The 11245-nt window shown below is 62.6% G+C and overlaps 3 non-coding genes across 3 annotated transcripts; all 3 read left to right on the top strand.

Moving 5' to 3' along the window:
• Positions 1–1542: 1542 nt before the first annotated feature.
• LOC142869482 (5S ribosomal RNA) lies at positions 1543–1661 on the top strand. Its single transcript, XR_012918083.1, has one exon. It is a non-coding gene; the product is annotated as a 5S ribosomal RNA (ribosomal RNA).
• A 3762-nt stretch (positions 1662–5423) lies between these two features.
• On the top strand, positions 5424–5542 carry LOC142869477 (5S ribosomal RNA). The gene has a single exon (XR_012918078.1). It is a non-coding gene; the product is annotated as a 5S ribosomal RNA (ribosomal RNA).
• Positions 5543–9337: 3795 nt separating this feature from the next.
• On the top strand, positions 9338–9456 carry LOC142869476 (5S ribosomal RNA). The gene has a single exon (XR_012918077.1). It is a non-coding gene; the product is annotated as a 5S ribosomal RNA (ribosomal RNA).
• The last annotated feature ends 1789 nt before the right edge of the window (positions 9457–11245 follow it).

The raw sequence follows: 11245 nt of genomic DNA, 5'->3' as shown, positions 1-11245 counted from the left end.
TTGGCCTGGGCTCCCTGCACCTGGGCCTTTGGAGGACCGGCCCTGTGCTTGCCAACACTTCCTGCAGGGACCCAGAGCTGGGAGGTGGCATCTCTCAGCCCTGGGTCGGGCAGAGCCCCAGCGGGCCATGCCCACAACCTCTCTCAGCACCGGTCCCCCAGAAGGCTCCTTTGGGACCAGGATTCTCTTGCGGTGACTCTTTAAGGTCTGGCCCCTGGATGGAGGGGCACCAGGAGTAGAGGAGCAGGAAGGGGAAGGGGGTGGCCATGCGAGGGGACACTTTGAGGCCAAGTCCCAGCTTCAGCCTGATCCTCCTGGGAACCCCGCTCTGAGACAAGGAGCCGGGCTTCGCATTCCCACAGCAGCCAGTCGTGGGCTGAGGACACCTGGGGCGTTGGGAACTCCCTGGCTTCTCCTTGGTTTAACGTCTAGAGCTGCTTGTGAATCGCGCCGCCACACACACCCGAGCGCAGGTGTCTTCCGCACAGACTGCGGGCCTCGCTCTTCTGAATGCCGCTGGCTCGCCACCCACCCACGGGTGAACCTGGTCAGGGTGCTTTCTCTCAGGGGCAGACTCTTTTCCGGGCGGGCTACCGGTGTCTCTGTTTGCTCGTTTCTTTCTTCCATTTCGGGAAAGTCTTCCTTGCTGGGTGTGGAAATCTCCTATGCCTTCCCTCACCTATTCTGTCAGCTTTCAAATTCTCTTTCAGTTGCCACCCTCACAGATGGATTAGGAAACTCTTTCCGGTGCACTCATTAGTGAAATGACCTCCAGGAAGCTGGAATCCAATATCTAATGGCCGATTTTTAGCGAGTCCACACGCCAGGGTGGTCGGGGTCCAATGCAGCCCCGGCCAGGCCCAGGCCCCTTGGACTGGGCCACAGGAGGACACGGAGGAGGGTCCCGGCCCCCACGAAGCGGTGCCGGCAGTTCTCCACGGGCTTGGGCGTTTTCCAGAGGTAGGAGATGGAGGGGACTGATTTCTTCAGCGCCCCCCAAACCACGCCACCCCATCCCACCCATGGGACACATCCCCAGAGAGAGACGCCCCATACACTGGCTGTGCCCCAGCCCTGGCCCGGGGGAATAGGCGGCAGCCCACCCACAGGGCGAGGGGGGGGGCGCAGCTGAAAGGGGTTGTGGGGGAGGGCGGCCCCTGGCTGGGGTCAAAGGGCGAGCGTCCCGCGCGTGCGCAGTCAGCGGCAGGCAGCGACGCGCTGGGGGTGGGCAGCGGGTAGGTGAAGGAGGCCGGGCGAGGAGACGAGGGGGGCTGGGAGGGCTCCACCTTGGCGAGTCCAGCCGTGGAGGCGCATCTTGTGTGAGTGTGAGTGAGTGTGAGTGTGTGTGTGTGTGTATAGAGAGACAGCCCCCCGCCCCGCCCCGCCCCGCCCCGCCCATCACCCCCGTCCCTGGGAGCCCGCGGGACCCGGCCGGCGAACTCAACCGGCCCGGCCCGGCGCGGGGCCTGGGGCGGGAGGCGGCGGCGGGGAAGCCCAGAGAGGCTCGGCTTCTTGAGCGGGGCAGGGGCGCCCTCCGCCGCCGTCTAGGGCCACACCACCCTGAACGCCCCCGATCTCCTCTGGTCTCGGAAGCTAAGCAGGGTCGGGCCTGGTTAGTACTTGGATGGGAGACCGCCTGGGAATACCGGGTGCCACAGGCTGCTGCTTTTTTTTTTTTTTTTTTTTGCCTCTTTTCTGTCCCCTTTCTGGGAGCGTGGCGGCGGCCCGGGGTGGGGGTCACCCCCACCCTCAGCGCTCGCCCGCGGTGCCTGGCGCCCCAGCCCGCACCGTGGGGCCTCCTCTTGTCCCAAGCCGCGACACCGCCGCCACGCGGCAGCATGCGTGGCATCTGGACTGTCAGGTCTCAGACCAAAGGTCTGCTCTGTGGGAACCGACACGCTGGAGGAAACCTTGAGAGTCTGAGAGGGGAGGGAGTTCCAGAAGAAGGCCAGGATGTCATTTTGAGGGAGTATGTGACCAGAACTCGTCCCGTTGCTTTTGGGGTTCTATGGGCTACACGCAGGAATCTTTGGTGGTGGCACCTGATGTTGGGGGATCCGGAGTCACACCCAGACCTGCTCCACAGGCCTCCTTTTACTTTTCTCTTCGGATTCATTATTTTTAAAAAGTGTCTCTTACCTCTATGATTGCATTTTCTTTTCTCTCTCTCTTCAAGCAGATGATGGGAGTACAAGTATTCAGGTGACATGTGTTGCCCGTGCCCCCCTCCCCCCTGTGTTCTTTTTTTTTTTTTTTTTTTGAGACAGAGTCTCGTTTTGCTGCCCAGGCTAGAGTGAGTGCCATGGCGTCAGCCTAGCTCACAGCAACCTCAATCTCCGGGCTCAAGCAATCCTGCTGCCTCAGCCTCCCGAGTAGTTGGGACTACAGGCATGCACCACCACGCCCGGCTGTGTTTTTCTATATATATTAGTTGGCCAATTAATTTCTTTCTATTTTTAGTAGAGACGGGGTCTCGCTCTTGCTCAGGCTGGTTTCGAACTCCTGACCTGGAGCAATCCGCCCGCCTCGGCCTCCCAGAGAGCTAGGATTACAGGCGTGAGCCACCGCGCCCGGCCCCCCCTGTGTTCTTATTCATATACCTCTCAGGTTGTTCCAGCGTATTGTGGGGGTACCAATGTTAAGGTCGGGTGCCTTGCCCTCTCCAAGCCTCCCCCCTCGGGTCAGAGCTTCAAGTGCGCCCATCCCCCAGTCGGTGCGCACCCACCCCATGCCTAATGGATGTGTATGCCCCTCCCCTCCCCCCACCCGCCCGACACCCACCCGATGAAGGTGATTCCTCTCTGTCCACTTAGGCGTCCATCCGTTCGTACCAATTTGCTGGTGAGCGCGCTCACGTGGTGCTCGTGTGTCCATTCTTGGGATACCTGGCTTACTGGAACGGGTCCCAGCTCTGGCCAGGAGAACACGAGAGGCGCCCTCTCACCGCTGCTCCTCACAGCCGAATGGCACTCCGTGGTGTCCACGCGCCACATTTTATTCATGCACTCCTGGATGGATGGGCACTCGGGTCGCTTCCACGTCTTTGCGATTGTGAATTGTGCCCTAACTGTAACCCTAACCCTTACCCAGCCCGTCTCCTCTGCCCCTGCCTGACGCACTCCTCCCCGGCCAGGCCCGTCACTGTCCTGGGCCCCCGCCTGTCCGGCTCCTCCCCGCCCGGCCTGTCACCGTCCTCTGCCCCTGCCTGACATGGTCCTTCCCGCCCGCCCGGCCTCTCACCGTCCTCGGCCCCTGCCTGACCGGCTCCTCCGTCGCCTGGGCCTTCCAAGGGCTTGGTGTGGACGCTGCTTCCAGGAAGCCCTCCAGGAACCCGGCAGCAGGGTGGCCGCAGCAGTCTCCAGCAGCCGTCCCTAAGTCGCTTGAGTGCGGGGGACGTGCCCCCGCTGTGCCGCGGGGGCCCAGCCTGGTGTCTTCCCTGAGGCCCTGGGGCTGCCGGCTGGGCTGCCGCTCCCCACAAGGGGAGAGCCGCGGAGGTGGGGACCGCCTCCTGATGGGGACGTACACGCAGCTCTCCACGTCGGATTCCGGGGCTCTCTGTCCTGCCCGAAGGCCCAGCTGGCCTGCGGGTCCTTAGAGTGGCAAAAACATCCGAAAACTGAGATTGAGGGTCCGGTGGGTGTCTGCACTTTTGTGCTGGGCACCCCAGGGAGGCCCGGGGGCTGGCTGGACAACGTGGTCTGCTGGGCGGGGGGGTTGGAGGAGCAACTGATGCCCTTTGCACTTTGGGTAGCAAGAGTCTGAGGTGTCTCTGAGCCCTGTGCCCTGTGGGGGGGGCAGGGGGAGGAGGAGGAGGAGGTGGGAAGGGCCGGGGCCTGCAGTCCTGTTCCCGGGGTGGCACGGCAAGTGGCTTCTTCCACAGGCTGCTTGGCCTGGGCTCCCTGCACCTGGGCCTTTGGAGGACCGGCCCTGTGCTTGCCAACACTTCCTGCAGGGACCCAGAGCTGGGAGGTGGCATCTCTCAGCCCTGGGTCGGGCAGAGCCCCAGCGGGCCATGCCCACAACCTCTCTCAGCACCGGTCCCCCAGAAGGCTCCTTTGGGACCAGGATTCTCTTGCGGTGACTCTTTAAGGTCTGGCCCCTGGATGGAGGGGCACCAGGAGTAGAGGAGCAGGAAGGGGAAGGGGGTGGCCATGCGAGGGGACACTTTGAGGCCAAGTCCCAGCTTCAGCCTGATCCTCCTGGGAACCCCGCTCTGAGACAAGGAGCCGGGCTTCGCATTCCCACAGCAGCCAGTCGTGGGCTGAGGACACCTGGGGCGTTGGGAACTCCCTGGCTTCTCCTTGGTTTAACGTCTAGAGCTGCTTGTGAATCGCGCCGCCACACACACCCGAGCGCAGGTGTCTTCCGCACAGACTGCGGGCCTCGCTCTTCTGAATGCCGCTAGCTCGCCACCCACCCACGGGTGAACCTGGTCAGGGTGCTTTCTCTCAGGGGCAGACTCTTTTCCGGGCGGGCTACCGGTGTCTCTGTTTGCTCGTTTCTTGCTTCCATTTCGGGAAAGTCTTCCTTGCTGGGTGTGGAAATCTCCTATGCCTTCCCTCGCCTATTCTGTCAGCTTTCAAATTCTCTTTCAGTTGCCACCCTCACAGATGGATTAGGAAACTCTTTCCGGTGCACTCATTAGTGAAATGACCTCCAGGAAGCTGGAATCCAATATCTAATGGCCGATTTTTAGCGAGTCCACACGCCAGGGTGGTCGGGGTCCAATGCAGCCCCGGCCAGGCCCAGGCCCCTTGGACTGGGCCACAGGAGGACACGGAGGAGGGTCCCGGCCCCCACGAAGCGGTGCCGGCAGTTCTCCACGGGCTTGGGCGTTTTCCAGAGGTAGGAGATGGAGGGGACTGATTTCTTCAGCGCCCCCCAAACCACGCCACCCCACCCCACCCATGGGACACATCCCCAGAGAGAGACGCCCCATACACTGGCTGTGCCCCAGCCCTGGCCCCGGGGAATAGGCGGCAGCCCACCCACAGGGCGAGGGGGGGGGCGCAGCTGAAAGGGGTTGTGGGGGAGGGCGGCCCCTGGCTGGGGTCAAAGGGCGAGCGTCCCGCGGCGTGCGCAGTCAGCGGCAGGCAGCGACGCGCTGGGGGTGGGCAGCGGGTAGGTGAAGGAGGCCGGGCGAGGAGACGAGGGGGGCTGGGAGGGCTCCACCTTGGCGAGTCCAGCCGTGGAGGCGCATCTTGTGTGAGTGTGAGTGAGTGTGAGTGTGTGTGTGTGTGTAGAGAGAGACAGCCCCCCGCCCCGCCCCGCCCCGCCCATCACCCCCGTCCCTGGGAGCCCGCGGGACCCGGCCGGCGAACTCAACCGGCCCGGCCCGGCGCGGGGCCTGGGGCGGGAGGCGGCGGCGGGGAAGCCCAGAGAGGCTCGGCTTCTCGAGCGGGGCAGGGGCGCCCTCCGCCGCCGTCTAGGGCCACACCACCCTGAACGCCCCCGATCTCGTCTGGTCTCGGAAGCTAAGCAGGGTCGGGCCTGGTTAGTACTTGGATGGGAGACCGCCTGGGAATACCGGGTGCCACAGGCTGCTGCTTTTTTTTTTTTTTTTTTTTTTTTTTTTGCCTCTTGTTCTGTCCCCTTTCTGGGAGCGTGGCGGCGGCCCGCGGTGGGGTTCACCCCCACCCTCAGCGCCCGCCCGCGTTGCCTGGCGCCCCAGCCCGCACCGTGGGGCCTCCTCTTGTCCCAAGCCGCGACACCGCCGCCACGCGGCAGCATGCGTGGCATCTGGACTGTCAGGTCTCAGACCAAAGGTCTGCTCTGTGGGAACCGACACGCTGGAGGAAACCTTGAGAGTCTGAGAGGGGAGGGAGTTCCAGAAGAAGGCCAGGATGTCATTTTGAGGGAGCATGTGACCAGAACTCGTCCCGTTGCTTTTGGGGTTCTATGGGCTACACGCAGGAATCTTTGGTGGTGGCACCTGATGTTGGGGGATCCGGAGTCACACCCAGACCTGCTCCACAGGCCTCCTTTTACTTTTCTCTTCGGATTCATTATTTTTAAAAAGTGTCTCTTACCTCTATGATTGCATTTTCTTTTCTCTCTCTCTTCAAGCAGATGATGGGAGTACAAGTATTCAGGTGACATGTGTTGCCCGTGCCCCCCTCCCCCCTGTGTTCTTTTTTTTTTTTTTTTTTTTGAGACAGAGTCTCGTTTTGCTGCCCAGGCTAGAGTGAGTGCCATGGCGTCAGCCTAGCTCACAGCAACCTCAATCTCCGGGCTCAAGCAATCCTGCTGCCTCAGCCTCCCGAGTAGTTGGGACTACAGGCATGCACCACCACGCCCGGCTGTGTTTTTCTATATATATTAGTTGGCCAATTAATTTCTTTCTATTTTTAGTAGAGACGGGGTCTCGCTCTTGCTCAGGCTGGTTTCGAACTCCTGACCTGGAGCAATCCGCCCGCCTCGGCCTCCCAGAGAGCTAGGATTACAGGCGTGAGCCACCGCGCCCGGCCCCCCCTGTGTTCTTATTCTTATACCTCTCAGGTTGTTCCAGCGTATTGTGGGGGTACCAATGTTAAGGTCGGGTGCCTTGCCCTCTCCAAGCCTCCCCCCTCGGGTCAGAGCTTCAAGTGCGCCCATCCCCCAGTCGGTGCGCACCCACCCCATGCCTAATGGATGTGTATGCCCCTCCCCTCCCCCCACCCGCCCGACACCCACCCGATGAAGGTGATTCCTCTCTGTCCACTTAGGCGTCCATCCGTTCGTACCAATTTGCTGGTGAGCGCGCTCACGTGGTGCTCGTGTGTCCATTCTTGGGATACCTGGCTTACTGGAACGGGTACCAGCTCTGGCCAGGAGAACACGAGAGGCGCCCTCTCACCGCTGCTCCTCACAGCCGAATGGCACTCCGTGGTGTCCACGCGCCACATTTTATTCATGCACTCCTGGATGGATGGGCACTCGGGTCGCTTCCACGTCTTTGCGATTGTGAATTGTGCCCTAACTGTAACCCTAACCCTTACCCAGCCCGTCTCCTCTGCCCCTGCCTGACGCACTCCTCCCCGGCCAGGCCCGTCACTGTCCTGGGCCCCCGACTGACCGGCTCCTCCCCGCCCGGCCTGTCACCGTCCTCTGCCCCTGCCTGACATGCTCCTTCCCGCCCACCCGGCCTCTCACCGTCCTCGGCCCCTGCCTGACCGGCTCCTCCGTCGCCTCGGCCTTCCAAGGGCTTGGTGTGGACGCTGCTTCCAGGAAGCCCTCCAGGAACCCGGCAGCAGGGTGGCCGCAGCAGTCTCCAGCAGCCGTCCCTAAGTCGCTTGAGTGCGGGGGACGTGCCCCCGCTGTGCCGCGGGGGCCCAGCCTGGTGTCTTCCCTGAGGCCCTGGGGCTGCCGGCTGGGCTGCCGCTCCCCACAAGGGGAGAGCCGCGGAGGTGGGGACCGCCTCCTGATGGGGACGTACACGCAGCTCTCCACGTCGGATTCCGGGGCTCTCTGTCCTGCCCGAAGGCCCAGCTGGCCTGCGGGTCCTTAGAGTGGCAAAAACATCCGAAAACTGAGATTGAGGGTCCGGTGGGTGTCTGCACTTTTGTGCTGGGCACCCCAGGGAGGCCCGGGGGCTGGCTGGACAACGTGGTCTGCTGGGCGGGGGGGTTGGAGGAGCAACTGATGCCCTTTGCACTTTGGGTAGCAAGAGTCTGAGGTGTCTCTGAGCCCTGTGCCCTGGGGGGGGGGGCGGGGGGGAGGAGGAGGAGGAGGAGGAGGAGGAGGTGGGAAGGGCCGGGGCCTGCAGTCCTGTTCCCGGCGTGGCACGGCAAGTGGCTTCTTCCACAGGCTGCTTGGCCTGGGCTCCCTGCACCTGGGCCTTTGGAGGACCGGCCCTGTGCTTGCCAACACTTCCTGCAGGGACCCAGAGCTGGGAGGTGGCATCTCTCAGCCCTGGGTCGGGCAGAGCCCCAGCGGGCCATGCCCACAACCTCTCTCAGCACCGGTCCCCCAGAAGGCTCCTTTGGGACCAGGATTCTCTTGCGGTGACTCTTTAAGGTCTGGCCCCTGGATGGAGGGGCACCAGGAGTAGAGGAGCAGGAAGGGGAAGGGGGTGGCCATGCGAGGGGACACTTTGAGGCCAAGTCCCAGCTTCAGCCTGATCCTCCTGGGAACCCCGCTCTGAGACAAGGAGCCGGGCTTCGCATTCCCACAGCAGCCAGTCGTGGGCTGAGGACACCTGGGGCGTTGGGAACTCCCTGGCTTCTCCTTGGTTTAACGTCTAGAGCTGCTTGTGAATCGCGCCGCCACACACACCCGAGCGCAGGTGTCTTCCGCACAGACTGCGGGCCTCGCTCTTCTGAATGCCGCTAGCTCACCACCCACCCACGGGTGAACCTGGTCAGGGTGCTTTCTCTCAGGGGCAGACTCTTTTCCGGGCGGGCTACCGGTGTCTCTGTTTGCTCGTTTCTTTCTTCCATTTCGGGAAAGTCTTCCTTGCTGGGTGTGGAAATCTCCTATGCCTTCCCTCACCTATTCTGTCAGCTTTCAAATTCTCTTTCAGTTGCCACCCTCACAGATGGATTAGGAAACTCTTTCCGGTGCACTCATTAGTGAAATGACCTCCAGGAAGCTGGAATCCAATATCTAATGGCCGATTTTTAGCGAGTCCACACGCCAGGGTGGTCGGGGTCCAATGCAGCCCCGGCCAGGCCCAGGCCCCTTGGACTGGGCCACAGGAGGACACGGAGGAGGGTCCCGGCCCCCACGAAGCGGTGCCGGCAGTTCTCCACGGGCTTGGGCGTTTTCCAGAGGTAGGAGATGGAGGGGACTGATTTCTTCAGCGCCCCCCAAACCACGCCACCCCATCCCACCCATGGGACACATCCCCAGAGAGAGACGCCCCATACACTGGCTGTGCCCCAGCCCTGGCCCGGGGGAATAGGCGGCAGCCCACCCACAGGGCGAGGGGGGGGGCACAGCTGAAAGGGGTTGTGGGGGAGGGCGGCCCCTGGCTGGGGTCAAAGGGCGAGCGTCCCGCGCGTGCGCAGTCAGCGGCAGGCAGCGACGCCCTGGGGGTGGGCAGCGGGTAGGTGAAGGAGGCCGGGCGAGGAGACGAGGGGGGCTGGGAGGGCTCCACCTTGGCGAGTCCAGCCGTGGAGGCGCATCTTGTGTGAGTGTGAGTGAGTGTGAGTGTGTGTGTGTGTGTAGAGAGAGACAGCCCCCCGCCCCGCCCCGCCCCGCCCCGCCCCGCCCATCACCCCCGTCCCTGGGAGCCCGCGGGACCCGGCCGGCGAACTCAACCGGCCCGGCCCGGCGCGGGGCCTGGGGCGGGAGGCGGCGGCGGGGAAGCCCAGAGAGGCTCGGCTTCTCGAGCGGGGCAGGGGCGCCCTCCGCCGCCGTCTAGGGCCACACCACCCTGAACGCCCCCGATCTCGTCTGGTCTCGGAAGCTAAGCAGGGTCGGGCCTGGTTAGTACTTGGATGGGAGACCGCCTGGGAATACCGGGTGCCACAGGCTGCTGCTTTTTTTTTTTTTTTTTTTTTTTTTTTTTGCCTCTTGTTCTGTCCCCTTTCTGGGAGCGTGGCGGCGGCCCGCGGTGGGGGTCACCCCCACCCTCAGCGCCCGCCCGCGTTGCCTGGCGCCCCAGCCCGCACCGTGGGGCCTCCTCTTGTCCCAAGCCGCGACACCGCCGCCACGCGGCAGCATGCGTGGCATCTGGACTGTCAGGTCTCAGACCAAAGGTCTGCTCTGTGGGAACCGACACGCTGGAGGAAACCTTGAGAGTCTGAGAGGGGAGGGAGTTCCAGAAGAAGGCCAGGATGTCATTTTGAGGGAGCATGTGACCAGAACTCGTCCCGTTGCTTTTGGGGTTCTATGGGCTACACGCAGGAATCTTTGGTGGTGGCACCTGATGTTGGGGGATCCGGAGTCACACCCAGACCTGCTCCACAGGCCTCCTTTTACTTTTCTCTTCGGATTCATTATTTTTAAAAAGTGTCTCTTACCTCTATGATTGCATTTTCTTTTCTCTCTCTCTTCAAGCAGATGATGGGAGTACAAGTATTCAGGTGACATGTGTTGCCCGTGCCCCCCTCCCCCCTGTGTTCTTTTTTTTTTTTTTTTTTTTGAGACAGAGTCTCGTTTTGCTGCCCAGGCTAGAGTGAGTGCCATGGCGTCAGCCTAGCTCACAGCAACCTCAATCTCCGGGCTCAAGCAATCCTGCTGCCTCAGCCTCCCGAGTAGTTGGGACTACAGGCATGCACCACCACGCCCGGCTGTGTTTTTCTATATATATTAGTTGGCCAATTAATTTCTTTCTATTTTTAGTAGAGACGGGGTCTCGCTCTTGCTCAGGCTGGTTTCGAACTCCTGACCTGGAGCAATCCGCCCGCCTCGGCCTCCCAGAGAGCTAGGATTACAGGCGTGAGCCACCGCGCCCGGCCCCCCCTGTGTTCTTATTCTTATACCTCTCAGGTTGTTCCAGCGTATTGTGGGGGTACCAATGTTAAGGTCGGGTGCCTTGCCCTCTCCAAGCCTCCCCCCTCGGGTCAGAGCTTCAAGTGCGCCCATCCCCCAGTCGGTGCGCACCCACCCCATGCCTAATGGATGTGTATGCCCCTCCCCTCCCCCCACCCGCCCGACACCCACCCGATGAAGGTGATTCCTCTCTGTCCACTTAGGCGTCCATCCGTTCGTACCAATTTGCTGGTGAGCGCGCTCACGTGGTGCTCGTGTGTCCATTCTTGGGATACCTGGCTTACTGGAACGGGTACCAGCTCTGGCCAGGAGAACACGAGAGGCGCCCTCTCACCGCTGCTCCTCACAGCCGAATGGCACTCCGTGGTGTCCACGCGCCACATTTTATTCATGCACTCCTGGATGGATGGGCACTCGGGTCGCTTCCACGTCTTTGCGATTGTGAATTGTGCCCTAACTGTAACCCTAACCCTTACCCAGCCCGTCTCCTCTGCCCCTGCCTGACGCACTCCTCCCCGGCCAGGCCCGTCACTGTCCTGGGCCCCCGACTGACCGGCTCCTCCCCGCCCGGCCTGTCACCGTCCTCTGCCCCTGCCTGACATGCTCCTTCCCGCCCACCCGGCCTCTCACCGTCCTCGGCCCCTGCCTGACCGGCTCCTCCGTCGCCTGGGCCTTCCAAGGGCTTGGTGTGGACGCTGCTTCCAGGAAGCCCTCCAGGAACCCGGCAGCAGGGTGGCCGCAGCAGTCTCCAGCAGCCGTCCCTAAGTCGCTTGAGTGCGGGGGACGTGCCCCCGCTGTGCCGCGGGGGCCCAGCCTGGTGTCTTCCCTG

This window comes from Microcebus murinus, unplaced genomic scaffold (assembly GCF_040939455.1).
Source record: "Microcebus murinus isolate Inina unplaced genomic scaffold, M.murinus_Inina_mat1.0 scaf080_hap2_Mmur4.0, whole genome shotgun sequence".
Classification (NCBI taxonomy): domain Eukaryota; kingdom Metazoa; phylum Chordata; class Mammalia; order Primates; family Cheirogaleidae; genus Microcebus; species Microcebus murinus.
The sequence above is the reverse complement of the archived record's forward strand: the minus strand, read 5'-3'. Positions and strand labels throughout refer to the sequence as shown.